The sequence below is a fragment of the Sorex araneus genome, chromosome 5 (assembly GCF_027595985.1).
Source record: "Sorex araneus isolate mSorAra2 chromosome 5, mSorAra2.pri, whole genome shotgun sequence".
Classification (NCBI taxonomy): domain Eukaryota; kingdom Metazoa; phylum Chordata; class Mammalia; order Eulipotyphla; family Soricidae; genus Sorex; species Sorex araneus.
In genome coordinates, this window is record NC_073306.1 from 136,681,836 (window position 1) to 136,703,457 (window position 21,622).

A 21,622-nucleotide genomic window follows, 5' to 3' on the forward strand; every position below is an offset into this window, starting at 1 on the left:
TCCAGCAGGGGCACTGTGAGGACAAAGAAAATAAGACAGACATAAGAGAGCAAAGCAAAGGGCCAGGGGGCCAACAGCCTCACGGACTGGGAGCCCCAATCCCCCATTACATTCCTTGTCTATTGCATTCAGCCAACAGTCATACGAAGAGTAAGGGTGTTCATCAATGTACATCTACTTATCTATGCTCACCTCACCAGGCTCAGCTAAGACACATGAACAGAACCACGTGGCTGAGGGGCCATACATGACTGAAGGTCTCTAAAGTGACTATCTCTAAGGATCTTCTCTGGAGAGGTGGGAGAGGTAAGCGTGGTTACAGGACCCCTATTGAAAGAACTTTCCCCTATCCATGCCAGCTTTCCAGGAAGTAAACAAAAGGGTAGAGGGTCTCTATCCAGCCCCTCTCCTCCGTCTCTCCAACTTAATCTTATCTGACACCAATAAGCAACCGGGAGTTAGGAAGGAAATGAAACGAAATATAAGGCTTTGGGTTAGAGATGACAGAAAGAACATTTCATCTGCCTTGGAACAGTGTTATTTTCCCCCACCAAATTCAGTGTTTTCACCTGCCTCTGGCAAGTAGTTCTCTTGGAAAAAAAAAAAAGGACAGCAACTGAAGAATGTCATTTTGGTTTCTGATTCTTGAAATCAAAATTTCACAGCCTAGAGTGATTGACAGTTGAGGGATGGCTCTCTGCTACAAAGAACTGTCTTCTGAACTGAAGGGTGTTTAGAAGTATCCCTCGCTCTTATTCCATCAGATTGCTCACAACCCCACACACAGGCACAACAACTGTGTCTCCAGACATTGCCATATATTTGGAGTAGGGACGAATGGACCCCCAGTGAGAATTGCTGCTTTATATTAATCAATATTGTTTATTAAAAGTGACTTATCATCACGCAATTCCTCATGTTTGAGGCAAGAAAAATTTCTCTCTTTTATGCTCTTTGCAAGGACACTGGGGAGAATGGAAAGAAAATGGTTTCAATGGGATTTTGAATCTCACAATGGAAATAACTCAACTTAGCACACACACACACACACAAAAGAGAGAAAAATGTTTGAATACTGCCAACCTCCATCAATTACGCTGTTATAGTGTAATTGACCTTCTATTAACTTCCAAGGGAGATAATAGCTATGAGGTAAATTTAGCTTGTTGTGGAAAAAAATCTCAAAAGACATAGTTAACTGCAGTCGTCAATCCGAGTGACTGGATCATTCTTCGCATGTAGAATGGAAAATAGAAATCTCTCGACTGCTGCTTGATGCCCATGTTGTATCTGAGCCCAGTTTTCTCTATTTGGAAAACAACACCAGTGTTTATGGAAACAACATAACTGCCCCTTGAATAGAAGAGAAAGAAGTCGATCAGAGTCTATTCATCAAATACTTTTTTGTAGATAAAATTAATAAATCAAATCCACATATATCAATCTAGGTACTCACAAAAGCATGATGTTGTACAAAGAAAGACAGAGGGAATAAAAGATACTTTACAGATATTTTATCATTTAAATTTTGCAAGCACACAAATCAGAATTGACAAGTATTTGTTGACATATACATAGGCAATAATTTTTAAAAAATACATGGGGATTAAGGCCAGAGCTCTGGTATCGGGTAAGGTGTTCGCCTTGCTCACAACCTGGCAGAATTCAATCCCTAGTACCCCATGTGGTGTCCTGGGCATAGCCAGGATTAGCCCTGAGCACAAAACCAGGAATAAGCCCTGAGGTCCCCTGGATGTGGCCCAAACAAATAAAATACATGAGAATGTCAGGCAGAAAAGGTAAGGTGGTTTTGTTTCTGAGATGCAGAAGTGAAAAAGGGTTATAAAAGAATGACTATATTAATAAATGTGTAATTTAAAGAGAGAGACAGAGAGCGCTCTTGGCAATAGTAATAAAATGATGGCAAGTATGTGGGTATTTGTTATTTACTTTTGATTTGCTCTTTGTTCAGTTTCATTTTATTATAGTACAAATAGGAGGACCTGAATAACCACATGCAGAAGAAAATTCTAGATACAGAACAATAAAACTCCTAGAATGTATCAGAAGAAAACCTAGATGACCTTGATTTTAATAATACCTTCCTTGAATTGAATCCAAATGTGTAATCCATGAAAGAATTAATCAATACATTGGGATTCATTAAAATTCAATATTCTGCTCGGAGAAACACACTATCAAGTAAATGAAAACTCAAGGCACAGAGGGAGTGAAAATATTACCAGAATACATAAGAGACAACAAGAAAACTGGATCTCAATAATCAGAAAACAAACTGCTTGATTGAAAATGGGAAAATATCATAAGACAGTCACTGAAGATTATACATCTTACATAAGCACATACATAGAAATTTTCACATGGTACTTTACTGGAGAAATTAAAATTGAAACAAATACCACTAGACAGCTATAAGGATGGTCAAAATTCACAACACTGATAACACTAAATGCTGGCAAAGAGACAGAGCAACAGAAGCTCTCATTAATTGCTTGTGAGAATGCAAAAAATTGTGAAGTCATTTTAAATGACAGTTTGGTAGCTTTTTAGAAAACAAATATATTCTGACTGTATGAGCCAACAATTTTATTCTTTGGTTTTTATTCAAATAAACTGAAAATACAGGGTCTGGAGATAGTATAGGTGTAGGGCATTTGTCTTGCACGTGGTTGACCAGGGTTCAATCTCTGCCACCCCATAGGGTCCCCCCAATCCTGCCAGGAGTGATCCCTGAGTGAAAATCCAGGAATAAGCCCTGAACACTGCTGGGTATAGCCCCACAAGCGAAAAAAAAAAAGAAACTGTGTAGGTGAAAGAAAAGAAACTTAAAATGTATGTCCACATAAAAACCTTCACACTAATATTTAAAATTATGAAATGCCAAAAACTTAGAAACAACCACATTGCCCTTTGGTAAATGAGTGAATATGCTTAGTTGCGTCCTGAAAATAAAATATTATATAATGCTAAAAATTAGTGATCTATGAAGTCATAAAATTACATGGAGTAAATTTCCATGATTATTACTAAATGAAGGAAAGTAGATCAGAAAAGACTAAATGCTATATGATGCTATCTCTATGAAGAAGCAAAAACTATGGAGACAGTAAAAAACATATGTTGCCAGAGGTTACAGGGGAAGAAGAAATAAATCACCAGAGCATGGAGGAGTTTTAGGGCAATGGGACTTCTCTGTTTGATATTGCAATGCTAGATACAGATCATTAAACTTGTATGCTTTTATTTGATCCAAACCCACAGAATGTACAACATCAAAAGAGAATTCTGATGTAAGCTATGGACTCTGAGTATAATACTGTGTCAATAATTGATGACCTAAAATATAAGTTCATCAATTGTACAAATGTACCGATCAGTTTCTGGATGTTGACAGGAACTGAATCTGCATATGTGAGGATAGGAGAGATATAGGAAACCTCTACATGCCCATTAATTTTTCTGTGAATGTAAAACTGACTTAAAAAAATAAAACAGATTGAACCCTAGAGATATTTAATATGATACCATTATCATTCTATTATTTTACTTCCACACATCCAGCCAAGCTCACTGGTAACTCTGTAAGGATTTGGGATGTTTGACAAAGTTCATTGATTAGAGTGAAGCAAATAGTTAAGTTTCTATATTTTGAGAACTGAGTTCACAAAATCTGGAAATTGCCGTGCAATGGAAAAGTCATTATTAAAGGAGAAAGTGAAGAACAGGAAGTGCTATCTTCTGTGACTGAAACAAAAGAAGCTGCACTGTGTAATTCAGTTCATTTCATTAAAATCCTTAAAACGGGGGAATGCAGTGAAAACTTTGTGTGCTTTATCTGAGTCAACACATTTTCTTACAGAAGTCCTTAAATTTCCATAAATTAAACGTGTTCTTTTCCTTTAAAAAAAAAGGAGATACAGTATTTGAAAGAAATTAGTGTTTTTCTAAGTGTATTGATATCTTGCCAGAACTGATTAATAACAAGTTAACCTGTAAGATCACAGATGCTCGCAGAAGACAGCAAAGCTTAGGGCAGAGACGGACCCAGTTATTATAGCAGGAACAGTGAACGGTGTGCCAGAAAGTCCCACTTTTGTGCTTTGTCTCATTGTGTGGTCTTCAGATTTTAGTCTTTTGTTTTCAATGGTTTTCAAACAATCAGATTATTGACTGCAGCAAGTGTAGTCGATATGATTTTTTTGAGCAGTATTTTCCCTCAGCCTCATATCACATGCTTTCAGTGGCATTCTCCTGTGTGAATTTTCTGGGTTCATACAATTCAGGCTGCTAGAAAGTAGTTGATTCCTGAGCATCAGTCCCTTTCTTTCGGTACAATTTCCAATTCTGCTTTCAGTCCAAGCTTTGTCTCCAAGTCTAACAGGCCTCAGCTGAAGAGATCACATTCCTTCAATTATAGGAATTATTAAGTCATTAAATGCAATTTGAATTGACCAGTTAGAGAATCTTCAGTACTGCTATTTATCGTACTGTTTCATTAGCACTTTTATTTTTTTTACTATAATAATAGATTTACAATTTTTAAAAAGTCAGGGATATAGCTTTACACTTCTATATGGAAAGAATACCACATCCACCACCAAAATGTTATGATACCATTTTGAAAGAACATCTTACATTGCATAACCTGAATCTAAATTGTGAGTAGCTAACTAGACCAGGAGAGGAGAAAGTAGAATCCCCAGAAACCATCATAGAAAAACTTCCATAAAGCCATTAACAACAAAACCCCAATGCAACAACAGTAGAATCAATAATTGGATGGAAAACCAAGTCTTCATCATTTGAATGGATATCTGAATTAATTCTATTTAAATAATTAGCTAGAATTCCATGTTCTAATTGTCCATTGTTTATATATGTACATACATATATACATCATGTATATATATATTATGTAAATAATTTGTATTATATATCTGTATGTGTACAATGCAAATGATCTACATGAATCTATAATACAAATGATTTTCTATTATGATATTGAATCCAGTGATCAGAGGTCACAGTTTCCTTTGTTGTTGTTGTTGTTGTTATTTTGGCTATGCTTGGTGGCACTCAGAGTTTACTCTTGTCTCTGCACTCAATAATAACTCCTGGCAGTGCTCAGGGGCCTGTAAGGGGTGCCAGGGATCTAAACTAGGTTGGCCCACTGTACTATTGCTCCAACAGTACAGTACCCCCAAAATTCCTTTTAGTGGTAGTTATCTTGTAGTATTTTATTGCGTGTTGGATATTCTGGATAATGAAGCAGGGGTTTTAAACTCAATATTTAACCTTAAAAAGACACAACTCTTCTCTGTGTTCACTAGAATGAAGACTTGTGGGTAAGTCTGGCTTTGGCCTTTCAGTGGTGGCTTTGATATCAATCCTCTCACCACTGAATCTGAAACTTTCAGGGCACTGTCAGAATTTCACTATGCAGAAGACTTGGGTGGTGAGAACTGGCAAAGTGGTATATATTCCTTTGGTTACTGCTGCAGTGCCACATTCTGAAACACTGAAGACCTTTCTCTCTGTCTAAACATCCAGCAGCCAGCATTCTGGGTCACGTGGAAATCTGTGCTCTGCATCATCAGCCTGAATGTTGCCCCTTAACTGTAGGAGCTCTCCCCACCCTACAGTTCTATTCAAAGACTTAAACACGGGAAAGTGCAGGATGGGCTCAGACATTGCCATCGTCCTGTTCCACTGACCTTTCTGAAGAGGAGCTGTTTGGTCCCTGGGTGGTTGCCCTGCAGGACCAGAAGGATTTGTCTCCACTTCCCTGGTCTGAGTCCAGCCTTCAGTGTCAGTTTATCCACTCCTTGTGTTGAAGATTTCGCACAAAGGCTTGGTGGATTTTTGCAAAGCCACTCTATAGCTCTTTATCATTCTTCACTTTCACATGAGTCCACACGTGGCTGTAAATATTTAAATTTTATTGATATTTTTCCTCCCTCTCTCTTATCTATAGTGATTCTGCTCCCAGGGACCACTCCAGGAGAGATGAGAACAATCATGGGTTTCTGTTTTTCCGTAAAAGGTTTTCTATGTTACCTAGAATTTCATTGTTGTGAAATGCATAGGCATCATTTTATCAAAGTATATGTGTTAAATTAGGAATTTTCTATATAATATTTGCTCTGGCAGGCGTTTATATATAACAGACATACATGAAGTTAAGAAAAATTAATTGAAGGTTCAAATGCTCAGAGTTCTTAAATGTACCCCAGGAAACCAGGAATAATATAATTTTATTTCTTTATGCTAAATTATAATGTCTTATTAACTGACTTAATGGTTTCTTATGAGACCAATTTTAATTCTATAATGAGAAGAAAGCATGTGAAATTTTAATAATATTTGTCTTTAAAAACCAGTTAGTACAGGAGGTAAGACACTTGCCTTGCATGAGACCAACCCTGGTTTGATCCAGGCGCTTCATATACTGCCCCCCCTGCGTACTGTTCTAGGTCACTCCTGAGCACAGACCCAGTCATAACCCTGAGAGCAGCCAGTTATGATTCCTCCAACAATAAAAAGAAAAATTAAAAAAAAAACTCAACAGAAGACTTATTTATGTCACCTCATACCTTAGTGTAACTTGACCTGTTAGGAAATTCACTTTGAGATTGATTGTGATTTATGTTCATTACTATCTCCTCAAAATGCCTCTTTTTACTTGGTTGGTTTGTTTGGGGGTCATACCTGGCAGTACTCAAGGCTTACTCCTGGCTCTGTGCTTAGAGATCACTTTTGGTGGCTTGGGGGCCAGGGTTTGCTGGGGAATTGAACCTGGATTGTCTGCATGCAAGGCAAGCGCCCAACCCACTATACTATCATTCTGTTCCTTTCTCACTTGCCTCTTGTATAAGGAATGACTGTAGGATAACATGGGGTTTGTCCTTTTAGCCTTGCCGCAGGAAACTTAGTTTACCTTAAAGCAATGTCCTTTCTGTATGGATACAGGAAGACAGTTAATATTATGCTTTGTAACTTGGGAACTGATTGACTCCTGTGGAAGTCGATGTGGAGGTCTCGTTCTGTTCAGCAGGGAGAACCCCTCGTAGGGCGCAGCCGAAGGAACAGACGCAGAGCCCGGAGGAGGGAGAAAGGCATCCATTCTATGGCAGCTACAGTATTCCATACCTCCCTGTTGGGAGGAAGCGGCGCCAGGACCCCCAACAGAAATGCAGGGTGTGGCACGGGATTTAGCTAGCAATAAACAAATGCTGATAGGATAAGATCAGTAAGATTAGGAGTGGCAACCTTCGCTAGGCGTGGCATGGGGTTAGCCAGTGATTAAACAAATAGTGACAGGATAAGATCAGCAAGGTAAAATGGCTCCCTACAGACTCCAATAATATTTACTCCTGAGCATCTGCTTTCTCAACTCAGTTGCTCTTAATTCCTAGCACCTCAAAAGCAGGGCCCTGACAAGGGACAGAATGGACTCAGGACAAGCTGTGAGCTACCCTAGCATCAAAATGGGCCAGGCCAAAGCGCCACAATACTCAACTATAAGTTGAGAGCATGGTCATAGACAAATGCTGTCATGACCCAAAAGTAACGACAAGACTAGGACCCTGTTGGGGTTAGGAAGACTAACCTGGCCTGAGGACTGTGGTCTGGAATATATAGTGAGATGTCTTCAGGAAGAACCAAACTTTAAGTCTGATATATCTCTTACTGTGCTCATACAGAATGACATTGCTAGATATATTAAAAGTAAATTTACTCTATTTAAACGGATTACTAGCTGAGGAAGGAAGAAAAGGACACACCCTGACACACCCTTGTTTGGACCCCACCCTTGAAAGGATCTCCTAGTAATCTCCTTAGTGAGATTTTGTTAATCTCCTTGAGAAATGGTCTTACCCTTTGTTGATTTGTTAATGTTCAACCCACCTTTGTGTTACCGCCCTGTGTAATTTGTTATGTAAACTGAGACTGAAGGAGAAGATGGGGGCACTGACTGGAGACAGAAGAAGACAGAAGAGACAGAGAAGGAGACACACGAGAGGACACGGGAGAAGAACAGAGAAGACGCAGAAGCAGAGACAGAGAGAGGTCGGGAGAGACCAGGGGAAAGACTACAGAGACAGAGACAGAGAGACAGACAGAAGAGAGCATAGTGGCACACACAGAAGCAGAGCACAAGGAGGAGCTGCCTCGAGCCGGTCCTTACACAGCGGCTCAAGAACACAGAACACCAAACGCGAGCTGCATGTCTGAGAGAGAACTGCCCTGAGGGCTCGCAGACAACAGAACAACACGACACATCATTGCGTCTCCCCCTCGCATGCGCCGCTATTGTGATTTTTTTTACAAATGACTACTTCAAATCTTTGTCCCAATGATTAAATAAAGTCACATCACAACAAAGAAAAGTTTCTAAAAACAGTAGTTGGTAACTACCAAGTTACTATGAGTTTCAAAATTACTTCTCCCTTATCCCATGTTTTCATAAAAGTGCTAGAAAGTAGCAAGTTACAAATAGAGTATTAAGATAAGAATTCAGGAAGGTGAGTGTCCAAAAAGAGATGACTGGAGAAAGAAACTATGGTACATCTACACAATGGGATACTACACAGCCACCCGGGGAAATAAAGTCATGATATTCGCTGACAAGTGGATGGACAAAGAGTATCATGCTGAGTGAAATGAGTAAGACGGAGAGAAGCAGACATTGAATAACTGGACTCATTTGTGAGATTAAGGAAAATAAAAAACATAGTATGAGATTAATACCCAAGGGCAGTAGAAACAAGAGCCACTGGTCCACAGTCAGAAGCTTGCCATAAGTTGCTGGTTGGGGAGAGCTTAGGATAGAGAAGGGACCACTATGACAATGGTGACAGACAATGACAGCTGGAAATGATCACTTGGACAAGAATTGTGTGCTAAGAGAAGGTAAAGGGACAAACGTGATGACATTTTAATATCTGTATTGCAAACCATAATGTTCAGGAGGAGGAGGAGGAGAAAGAGAGAGAGAGAGAGACAGACAGACAGACAGACAGACAGACAGACAGAGAAAGAGAGAGAGAGAAGTGCCTGCCATAGAGGCAGGCAGGGTGGCAGGGGGTGGTGGCAGTAGGAAGACTGGGGACATTGATGATGGGAAATGTACACTGGTGAAGGGAAGGGTGTTGGAATAGTCTATGGCTGAAACCCAACCATGAACAACTTTGTGACTGTATCTCAGGAGATTCTATTTTTAAAAGAGAGAAAGAATCCAGGGAGGGACAGAGAGATACCTCAGTGGGCTGAGTATTTGATTTTCATGAGGAAGACCTGAGCCCAGTCCTCTGCACTTAGTGGTCCTCTAAGCACTGCCAGGAGCCGCTCCTGAGCACAGAAAGGGAGTAGCCACTGAGCACCATGGGTATTTCTCAGCAAAATAAATAAATTTCAAGGAATCCTTTCCATGCTAAATACTCAACTCCTAACATAACAGAGTGAAAAAATGACTGTCCCAGACTCGGAAGGTTCATATTCCTATGAGGAGCAAAGGCAACACACAAGCAAAGCCAGTGGGGATAGCAGGTGATTTCAATCCGATATTTTTAATATACAATTAGTCAATAGTTGGATATAATCGAGAATTACAGGAAAATCAGGGAAGGCCACACTGAAGACAACACCTGCCTGAGGGGTTGTTCCAGGCAGAAAGAATGGCCACAACGTAAGTGCTGGGAAGACAACTCACCACATGTTAGAGACGCAGAGGAATGGTAAAGCAAAGATGGCCAACGGGAGGGAGTTTTACTGGGGAAGGAGTCTCGAGGCTGAGAAGGAGTAAGGACTACATAACGCAAATCCTACAAAGCCATGGCAGGAGACAACCCACCCCACCCTTTAATTTCAGGCTAGATCCTTTGTTAACCCACAAAGCATTCTTCCGTAGGATCTATTTTCTACCCCTGTAACCATCACTATTGTTCTCCCTTCTTCTCCATGTGGAGGGCAACACAGAAACCTAAACTTGAGCATGGACCGTGATGATTGCAAAAGCAGAATGAATGTTTCTATTCTTAGCCTTTACCATCATGCATTCATTCAAGTTCCTTCTAATTATTGACTTCCTTGCCAATTTTATTGAGATATAATTGGTTGCGGTTCTGTATATATTTAAGGTAGACAGCATAGTGATTTGACTTACATATATTGTAAAATGATTGCCACAATAATTTAGTGAATATTTGCATCTCATATGAATACAAAAAGAAAAAAATAGTGATTCCCGCCCCCTCCCCCCCCCCGTGATGAGCTCTTGAGATCTAGTCTCCTAACTTTCTAGTACATCACAGAGCAGAGTTACCTCTAGACATCGTGTTTTGCCTGTCATCCTGTATAAATATTTATTTTATAGCTAAAGTCTGTACCCTTTTACTATTTCTCCCCAATGCCTCCCCCTCTTGCCTCTGGTCACCTTCCCTCACGTGTATGATCCCCTCTCCTGGGAATCTGGCTTTGCTTTTTAAGCAGCAGTTTGAATTGATTTGATTTTGATTTCTGTTACTTAGTTCTGTCTTTATCCCAGCCTTTTCTCAATGATTTTCATTAGTTTCCAAAACTACAACATTTAAGTAATATGCCTTAGTATCTCTCTGTGTGCTTATGGGATTTACGATATTCACCATCATTTTTTTTTATGTTACTGTATGCGTAAGCCAAATGGACAGGGTTGGAGGTGGTTTGATTGGTATCTCGTGGGTAGAGAACAGAACTGCTTCCAGAGAGACAGAGTTAGAAGCAGACAAGCCAGTGGCCATCATCTGGGACATGAGGGATGCTTCAGCAAGACAGAAAGCAGTGAAAAAGGCACAGAACGAATAGATACCAGCCGGGTGTTGGGAGTGGAAAAGGCAGAGCTGGCAGTTTGGGAAAGGAGATTAAGCAGACTCAAAGTTGAACCCAACATCTATTTGATGAACCAAGTTAGTATTGACTGAAAAAGGGGGATTATTATTGTTATTTATGGACTGGAGTGATAGCACAGCAGGTAGGGCGTTTGTCTTGCACAGAGCCTACCCAGGTTCGATTCCTCCGTCCCTCTCAGAGAGCCTGGCAAGTTACAGAGAGTATCTCGCCTGCACGGCAGAGCCTGGCAAGCTCCCCATGGCGTATTCGATATGCCAAAAACAGTAACAACAACTCTCACAATGGAGATGTTACTAGTGCTCGCTCGAGCAAATCGATGAACAATGGGACGATAGTGCTACAGTGCATTATTGTTATTTATAAAAACAAAATGTTTCCATCTTGGACATGATAAGCTTTAGGAAGATATATGTATAATGAATATGCCATGGAGATTGAATATAAAAGTCTGAAATCCAGGAGAGAGATCAGAATGCAAGATAGAATTGCTGAAAGAGTTAAAAAAAAACAACTTGAGAGGCTCAGGGGGAAAAAAATCTAAAACATAAAAATTTGCATTTAAAATTTTTAAATCCGCACGGGGCTTTCCAATAGGTATAACTATGAGGCAATGGGACTTTTGTTGTCAAAGAGATAAAAATATCCTTCATTCACCTTGTGTCAGTTCACTCAGGCAAGAGCAGCGTGGAGTCTATTTTGTACCGAGAGATTCTGCAGTGTGGAATTCCAATAATGCTTTCTGCAAGGCTTCATGTGCTTAACATTAGTTGTGAATGGAGCCCTAAAGTTTTACCACCTTCCATAAACATTTATTGTTTTTCTGGGTTTCCAACTCCAAGCAGAAAGCACTAGCGCATATTCCTTGAAGTATGTCAATGTCAAAGACATAAAACATATTAAGAATATGAGCCATGTTGTGTTAAGTACCCAAGGAAAGAAAAGACTCAGCTAACACAGAGGCATGAGCTGTTGTCCCAACAACTATTTTTACCATTGGACTAGTGGAATTCTCACCATCCTTATTACATTTTTCTGTTCAGCTCCCACAAACTCACAGAATGCATAGTTAATACAAATTCCAGCCATATATTTCATTCCTCCTTTTATCAGACAACTCAAACCATATTACTTGCTCATTGTACTGCAGTCGGGATTTAGACTTTTATAACCATTTTCTCAAATGCTAGGCACTTTATAAATTTATAACGTTTATTGCAAATCAATAAATTTTATCCACCTATTATTCAGCAAGGGACATACCTTCCTGAATAAACTAAACCATTCCTGTTAACTTTTCAATCCAGGGGAAAACTGAAATGCAAACAATTTCTAGTGGAGAGAGTGATGGGCTGGAGTGATAGTACAGCGGCTAGGGCATTTGCCTTGCATGCAGCTGACCTGAGTTTGATTCCCTGCATCCCATATAGTCCCCCAAGCACCGCCAGGAGTAATTCCTGAGCACATGAGCCAGGAGTAACCCCTGAGCAAAGATGGGTGTGACCCAAAAAGCCAAAATAATGAGGTTACAAAATAGAGTGCCAGAGCAATAGTACAGTGGGTAGAACATTTGCCTTCCACACGGTTGACCCAGATTCGATCCCTGGCACCCCATATGGCACCCCAAACCTTACCAGGAGTGATTCTTCAGTGTAGAGCTGAGAGTAACCACTGAGTACCACCAGGTGTGGCTCCCAAACCTAATAAATAAATAAAATAAAGAAGATCCCCTAGTACTGCTGAGTGTGGCCCAGACCACTCCACCCCACTCCCCAAAAGGAGTAAATGAGAAACAGGTATGAGTGCTTTCCTTGAGTAGTTTATTGGATCACATTGATTTTCATTTTATTTTATTTCAAAAATGATCAAATCGTTCATTTAGAACAGTTCATTTAGGAGATGATTTTTCCCTCACTCACCTATCCAGATCCATGACTCGACATTATCTGGAGACATTTTTGGTTGTCCTGTGGGAATGTGGCTTGATCCTATCTAATGGGCAGAGAACAGGAAAGCCACCAACCATCCTACAATGTCTAGAATTTCCCACATGGCAAAGAGGGATGCAGTCCTGACAGGTGTGAATATTGAGGGTGGGAAACCCTGGCTTGGTTCATGAGGTTTGATGACATTGTCCTTTTTTCATACTTTGTCATGCCCTCAAAAAAAGTTTAAATTTTATGCCTTTCTCTTTTTCAAATTTTAATAAATCATTAAAGATGATGTTGAGAGGATGGCAAAATGGCTTATAATATTATTTAATTCCAGGAGAACATGAACAGCCTGGTAATATTGGTTTATCAAAATGTCAGTGAATGATTAAAGTTGAATTCACTAGGCAGAGCTATTACAGCTCTCAGGAATTTCAACTTGAACCATTCAAAATCATCTTCTAGGTCATACAGGGGGGATGAAACTGTTAATAAGAAATGTAGTTGGCATTAGTTTCCTCATAAACAAATGTAATGATTGTCCAACATTGTGTTCTGCTGTTTAACACAGAGAATTTCAAATTGTTTGTTTACTGTTTTAAATGTACAAATCTTCCAGTTGCATTTAATTGGAGCAAGCATCTGTATATCATTTTAAGACAATTATTTGCCACTTATGCTACAAATTTATATACAAATGTTTTGTGTTTCATTAATTTTATTGTTGCCTAGATTTTATACTAATAGAAAATGAGTAGTTTGCCAAGAGGGAATATTAGAAGATTAAATCTTGCAATGTTCTTTTTCAGTCAAGCTATATTAAATAATAGTGATTTTTTTTAGGTAATTGGAAATGTAAATGTGAAAATCAGTGCTATCCAATGTATTAGCTGAGAAATCTTGAGAGTCAGACTAGGTGGTAAAATTTCAGTAACTTTGTACATCAAAATCACAGAAGTTGACACTATCATAATCACATTACATAAACCACAATTTAAAAAAATAAAAATTCTGAGGTCTGCAAAGTACTTAAAAGGGACTTTGAATACTTTTACTATCTTATGTATCTACATTTTATAATCATAACAAACATCCTTTCTAGTACATATGTCAAATTGTTTAATCTTTATAATACCCCTGGAAAGCTGGTTCTGTCTTCTCTCCCTATTGAAGACAAGGATTCTGGAGCTTTCTCAGAGAGTGTAGTAAGTTATTCTAGGTCACACAGCAGCTAAGAAGCCTATCTCCACCAGGAGTTCCCTACCAATCTGCTGTCTATCGGGTTTTGCCATCAATAAGTACACATCTATGGAAAGCAACATCAGACTGAATACTCCTGTCTCTGTGTTATCTCTCAAGGCATTGAAAGTCCATACAAAGTTTTAACTTTATAAAGACTGAGAACTATGATAATAAAACTCTCCTTGCATTTAGTTGTGCTTATCAATTATTCATGCAGCGTGCAACGTTAGAGAGGGTTGATAAGATCCTCAATTCTGACACACACTCTCAATAACTTACCCACTGATCACGAAACAATGCACTGACTAGTCTACCTTTGTTTTTAGCGTTGACTTTCTGCCTCAATTAATGTTTCCAGATATATTACTGTACCTATTAAAAATAAGTAATTGTTTGTTGCAGTACTGTGTAATTTAATTGAAGCAGGATGTGTGTCTCCTTCACAGACTAATTAGGTTCTCAGCCACTCTTCTGTGTGATGAGAATATTAGGGCTCCAAATAGCAAAAATTCATCAGCATGGTTCGTTGTGGAGTTGGGGAAGCAGGAAGATGTATTGATGGTTCTGGGGAGACGGAACCTGGCCAGGAGGGAGCAGTAGTGGATGCATTTCCAAACTGGAATCCACATCATAGCTGTGACATGTGATTACTCCACGTATGTGTGAAAGGAATCAGATGTAATACTCACTTCCACCATGTATTCATTTTATCTTCAGAGGTTTTAAATTTTGATTATTCTCTTATTGAGTTAAAACTGATTCTGGACCTGTATCATCTAACTCTAAGCCTCATAGACCAGACATGCCAGGGTAGATTATTAATTTATTCCCCAGCCTGTAACTTGGCGCTCAACTTGGCCAAAGCCCACTGAGAGATGCTTCTCTCGCTGGACAGGGAATGCTGGCAGACATGTGAGCACAAAAACGTGTCTTTTACTTAAGCTACTAAGATTTCAAATGGTTTCTGTTAGCAAAAACTAAATAAAGTAATTCCTTGAGAATAATTTGTTACTCATTTCTTAATGTATTCAGCTATTATTTATCAAGAATCTAATAAGTCTCAGAGCTGTTCTACTTCCTAATCATAAAGCTGTAGGGATATGAAGTTCCCTCATGGAATTATATTGCAATAGATAGTGACAGATTACAAAGCAATAAAAGAAAAAAAAGAAAGGAAGAAAGGAAGGAAGGAAGGAAGGAAGAAAGAAAGAAAGAAAGAAAGAAAGAAAGAAAGAAAGAAAGAAAGAAAGAAAGAAAGAAAGAAAGAAAGAAAGAAAGAAAGAAAGAAAGAAAGAAAGAAAGAAAGAAAGAAAGAAAGAAAGAAAGAAAGAAAGAAAGAAAGAAAGAAAAAGAAAGTCAGGAAAAAGAAAAAACCAACACAACCACTAATTCTACAGGGAAAACCCAAAGAGCACAGGGGAAGAGATGGACAAAGGTAGAGAGGAATGCTAGTTCGTGTAAGGTTATTTGGAACAGAGATATCTGTGAAATTAAAGGAGTCAAGTTCAACATGCTGGGCCAGAGAGCTCTGGGAAGAAGGGAAGCAAGTTCAAATGTCATGAGAGGCATGTGTCTTGAATGTTCCAGAGAAATCAAGGAGGTCCAGCTGACATACAGTTCTGAGCAGAGGGGTGCTTAGTGAGAGAGAGAGAGAGAGAGAGAGAGAGAGAGAGAGAGAGAGAGAGAGAGAGAGAGAGAGAGAGAGAGTCAGAGTCAGAGTCAGAGTCAGAATGCACCAAACTTCTTGAGAAGTCCAGATGGCCTTGTGAGTGAGGTAGAAACGCAAGAGTGAAGTGTGACAGGGTGTGTTTCTCTCATATTACTGATGAGGATGTAAGGGAGAATTAGGGCCCCTCCTTAGGAGGGGAGGCACAGCGGCCACCTCTGCTCGGGAGGCTGGAGGTGGTAGTGCTAAGAAACATTCTGTGGAGCTCAGGAACCATGGAAATCGTACAGCTGGAAACTTGCGTTCCCCGCTCCCTGCAGTCCAACCTGCACATTTCTCCAGAGAGCGGCCGCTGGCAGCATCACTGCAAGAGTTTGAGAATAAAGAAGTAAAGTTTTGGGGCTGGAGCGATAGCACAGCGGGTAGGGCGTTTGCCTTGCACAAGGCCAACCCGGCTTCAATTCCCAGCATCCCATATGGTTCCCCAAGCAACGCCAGGAGTAATTCCTGAGTGCATGAGCCAGGAGTAACCCCTGAGAATGGCTGGGTGTAACCCAAAAAGAAAAAAAAAGTAAAGGTTCACAGGAAACTGGTGACTGCCCCCAGATCACTTAAGTACTCATTCATTTTTTTCTTCCAGTGAATAAAGTTACGCTTCAAATCTAGATGTGCCAACTTCATGATGATCACATTTTACTAGCTTAAGACACAATATTGCTTTAGTGATTTGAAAGTCATTTCATTAGAAACTGAAAGTTTATTGCATTTGGAATATCTGGAAAGAAAAACATACACAAAAAGAGAATGAAATAATTCATAATACTCTTAATCAGACTATCATAGTTGATGATACATAATATTTTCTTACTTTACATATTATATGTTCTCTATGTACTGTTCAACAAGAAACATTTTAATTTAACAAATTAGTTTTATATGAGTTTAGAATTATTCTGTACTATGACTATGAATGGATGCATAGTAATAGTACCCCATTATTTATTTGAACTAATGCTCCAGATATTTAAATTTTTCTTAAGGTTTGCTACCATAAATTATTTATGAAAACCTATAGATTAAAAAATTGAACAGACAATTCTTCTTTGGAGATAAATTCTTAGACATGAAATTTATATCTCAAATATTACCAAAAGGTTTATTTTAGAAGCACACTAATAGATTTCTGTCTGTATTTAGTATCAAATTCCTACCACCCACATTTTAAATTTCACAATCCCTGAAATTGACATTAACATTGAATATTTTATTCATCTCTGCAAATGGAGAGTGAAAATGACTCATTACAACATTATGTATAGAAAAAAATTGAACAAACAAGCTAAGCACCCAATATTCTATAATAAAAATTTATTTTATTTATTAATTGTGGAGGGCTGGAGTGATAGCACAGCGGGTAGGATGTTTGCCTTACATGCGGCCCACCCAGTTTCGATTCCTCCATCCCTCTCCCTCTCGGAGAGCTCGGCAAGCTACCGAGAGTATCCTGCCCCCATGGCAGAACCTGGCAAGCTCCCCGTGTCGTATTCGATATGCCAAAAACGGTAACAACAAGTCTCACAGTGGAGACGTTACTGGTGCCCACTCAAGCAAATTGATGAACAACGGAAGACAGTGTTACACTGCTATTAATTGTGGAATATTCAAGCGAGACAGTAAAATAGACATCCCATGGATCATTAAGCCTTTTTGACATCATGTGTCATAAGATTTAAACGTGTTCCTCAGTGGACTTGGTAAATTTACCACTGGTTGCCTAAGATGGTTTAAGGTAATAGATGGACATGGTACATAAAGTTAAGTCAAATGAAAATGATGTCTCTTTTAAATTCTTTTTCAATTTCTGTGATGCTATTCTTGCATTCCAAACTCTTTTTAATGCCCTAAAACTCCTTCTTAGATCAAAAAAAAAAAGAAGCTTATAAGTTAAAATTTTCCTGTAATTTTAACTTATCAATTTACCTTTGAGTATCTACTTACCATATCACAGACATTGTTCCCTGTGTTTTATTAATACCAATTCAACCAGGGTGTCAGATAACCAGTAGCTTTTTAACACTAGCATTTTATTTCACTGTAGATTATGCTACTGCATTTATATAGAACAAATGATATTTAAACTTAGTTTATAATGATTAAAGAGTTGGGATGTTGAGAAAAAGAGGTTTCTGATCAAGCTGGCAGCAGTGCAGCAGCAAGTGCCAATGCAGCTGAGGGAGGGCAGCTCTCAGCTCCCTAAACAACTGCGTGAATGTGGGTACCCCTTCCATGTTCTGTCAGGGCACGGGTGGGGGTTGCTCTTAAGTGAAACCATGAGGATGCTATGGTGCATGAGGTGCTATGGGCAGTGGCAGAGTTTTAACGTGTCTGAATAAGGCTCTTCGAACCCAACCTCCCACCAGTTGAGGGGACGCCCTGAGTTCCAATCATGGGGCCTTGGAAATTTGCTTCTGCAGAGGCAACCCCCCCGCCATTATTTCTTCCCTGGACCAGTCCAAGGCGCCTGCAACATATTCGCTTGTATCACTTGTCATCCCGTTGGTCTTCAATTTGCTCGAGCAGGCACCAGTAACATCTCCATGTGTCCCTGTCGCATGCTGTGTAGCCCAATGGTATCTTCTCGCTCCAGGAATAGGAAGAGCCTCAAACCATTCATTCAGGGTTTTGACGAAGAAGTCTGACCATCTCGTAGGTGGGCGGCCATGTGGTCCTTTGGCATCCCATGGAATCCAGTCGGTAACAGCTCTAGTCCAGCAGTCGTCTCTGAATCGCATTTCTTCCTTGGACCAGTCCATGCCGCCTGCAACATTTTATGGAGGAAAATCTCCCTGAGCACCAACTGTCTAGAGACTCATGATGGGGCATGTGCCCCTAGTCAGGCTCTGCTGGACTACTGGCCTCAGCCTATCCAGAGTGCCCAGGAGGCCATGAATGGCAGCAGCCCTGACCCTGGCTCTACTTCCTGCTAGGGCTGCTGCATTGCTCCTGGGGCCCAAGGGAGGCTGTCAGGTCCCTTCAGGCTTCTTGATAACTCAGAATTGCCACTGTGCCTCTGTCCAGATTCTAAGAACTCAGGACCACGTTTCCTGAGAAATTAAACTGCCAAAAGTTAGGTATGTGGGAGCCACGCCCACAAACCACCTCTGACTCAGCTAGACAAGCTCATTTATGGCCTTGCTTCAGAAACTCATAAATGAATCTCAAAAGAGATCAAAAGCCACCATTAATCTTGGACTGCACAAGACTGAATAGGCTAAGGTAGATTGGTGGTGGTGGGGCGAGGAGGGTCACCTCAGTGCCCATCCAAACAGAGTCCACAGGAGTTGCTTGCCCCCACAATTCAAAATTGCCACCGTGCTCCTAGTCTAATTCCGCTGTGTTGGAACGAACCTCACAAAGTTACCAATCTGCTGAAAATTCAGGCATGTGGGTTTTGTGACTGAAATCTCCAGACTTTCTCAGGGTCAAGGATGGGCTACCTCCACCCATTTCCCTGTACTTCTGAAAGTCATGGCAGTCATACCCATACCCCAACGTCACCACCCATTAAAAAAAAAAAAGCTATTCCAGATGTACTTCCTGATAAAAATACTGAACACGCTGAACAAACATGATGACCTCTTTGTACCTGTATTGCAAAACCATAATTCACAAAAGGAGACAGAAAGAAAGATCAAGGATGTCTGCTATAGAAGCAGGCATGTGGGGAGGGGTTATAAGGGGGTGGAGGAGGAAAATTTGAGACATTGGAGGTGGGAAATATATATTGGAGAAGGGATGGTTGTTGGAACATTGTATGACTAAAACCTAATCATGAATAGCTTTGTGATGGTCTATCTCACAGTTATTCAATTTTTTTTAAAAAAAGAAAAAGAGATGTTAGGGAAATAGCACAATTGGAATTTATAACACAGCATTTGAGTGAACACAATAGGGTTGACCCACCCCTGTTAAGAAATTAATCAAAAAAATAATTCTTAATAGCTTTTTAAGTTCATGACTCATCTTATTTTTTTAAATTTTTTATAATTTTATTGAATCACCGTGGGATAGTTACAAGCTTTTATGTTTGGGTTACAATCTCACAATGATCAAACACCCACCCCTCCACCAGTGCACATTCCCCACCACCAATATCCCGGGTATATCCCCCCTTTCCCACTCTCCCACTGCCTCTAAGGCAGACAATATTCCCCATACTCTCTCTCTACTTTGGGGCATTATAGCTTGCAACACAGACACTGAGAGGTCATCATGTTTGGTCCATTATCTACTTTCGGCATGCATCTCCCATCCCAGCTGGTTCCTCCAGCCATCATTTTCTTAGTGATCCTTTCTCTATTCCATCTGCCTTCTCCCCTCCGCTCATGAAGCAGTCTTTCAGCTATGAGGCAATCCCCCTGGCCCTTGTATCTACTGTCCTTGGGTGTCAGCCTCATGTGATGCTACCCTAGATTAAAGACCTCAATATCAGACATGAATCTATAAGGTTTATAGAAGAAATATAGGCAGAACTCTCCATGACATTGAAGCTAAAAGCATCTTTAAGGACGAAACAGGACTGACCATGCAAGTGGAAGCAAACATAAACAAATGGGACTACATCAAACTTAGAAGCTTCTGCACTTCAAAAAAAAAAAAAAAACAGTGACCACCTTAAACATATATGCACCTAATGAGAGACCGGCTAAATACTTAAAACAACTCCTAACAGACTTTAAGGAGGACATCGCTAACAGAACAATAGTAGTCGGAGACTTCAACACTGCCCTATCACCTCTGGATAGATCGACAAGAACAAAACTCAGCAAGGAAACATGGACTCTGAATATAGAAATAGAAGAGAGAGGCCTAATGGACCTATACAGGGCTTTACACCCCAGAAAGAAAGAATACACAATCTTTTCCAGTGCATATGGAACATTCTCAAAAGTAGACCATGTACTGCGTCACAAAACATACCTCAATAAAATCGAAAAATAGAAATCGTATCAACTATCTTCTCAGACCACGATGCACTGAAGATAGAAGCTAATCACACACAGATGCAGAGAATCAAAACAAACACCTGAAAATTAAACAGCTCAATGTTGAACAATAAGTGGGTCAGGAAGGAAATCAAGGAAGAAATCAAGAGATACCTCAAAACAAATGAGAATGAAGACACAAGCTACCAAAACCTATGGGACGCAGCTAAAGCTGTGTTAAGGGGAAAATTTATAGCTCTGCAAGCATTCCTTAGGTAGGAAGAAAGGGCCTACATAGATAGCTTGACTTCACAGCTCAAGGCCTTATAAAAGAACCAGAAAAAGGAACCCAAACCAGACCGAAGGAAAGAAATAATAAAAATTAGAGCAGAAATTAATGACATGGAAACCCAGAAAACAATCCGAAAGGTCATTGAAACCCAGAGCTGCTTCTTTGAGAAAATAAACAAGATTGACAAACCACTAGCAAGACTCACAAAGAAAGAGAGAGAGAGAGAACCCTAATAAACCAAATCAGGAATGAAAAGGGGGACATCACAACAGAAACCAACAAAATTCAAAAGATTGTCAGAGACTACTTCGAAAGCCTGTATGCCACGAAACAAGAGAACCTAAAAGAAATGGATGAATTCCTTGATTCCTACAATCTCCCAAGACTGAACAAAGAAGACTTGGAATACCTGAATAGACCCATTAATATTAAGGAAATTGAAACTGTAATCAAAAATCTCCCCCAAAACAAGAGCCCAGGTCCAGATGGATTCACTGGCGAATTCTTTCAAACATTTAAAGAAGACCTGTTGTCAGTTCTCCTCAAGCTTTTCCAGGAAATTGAAAAACAGGAACTCTCCCAAACAGTTTCTATGAAGCAC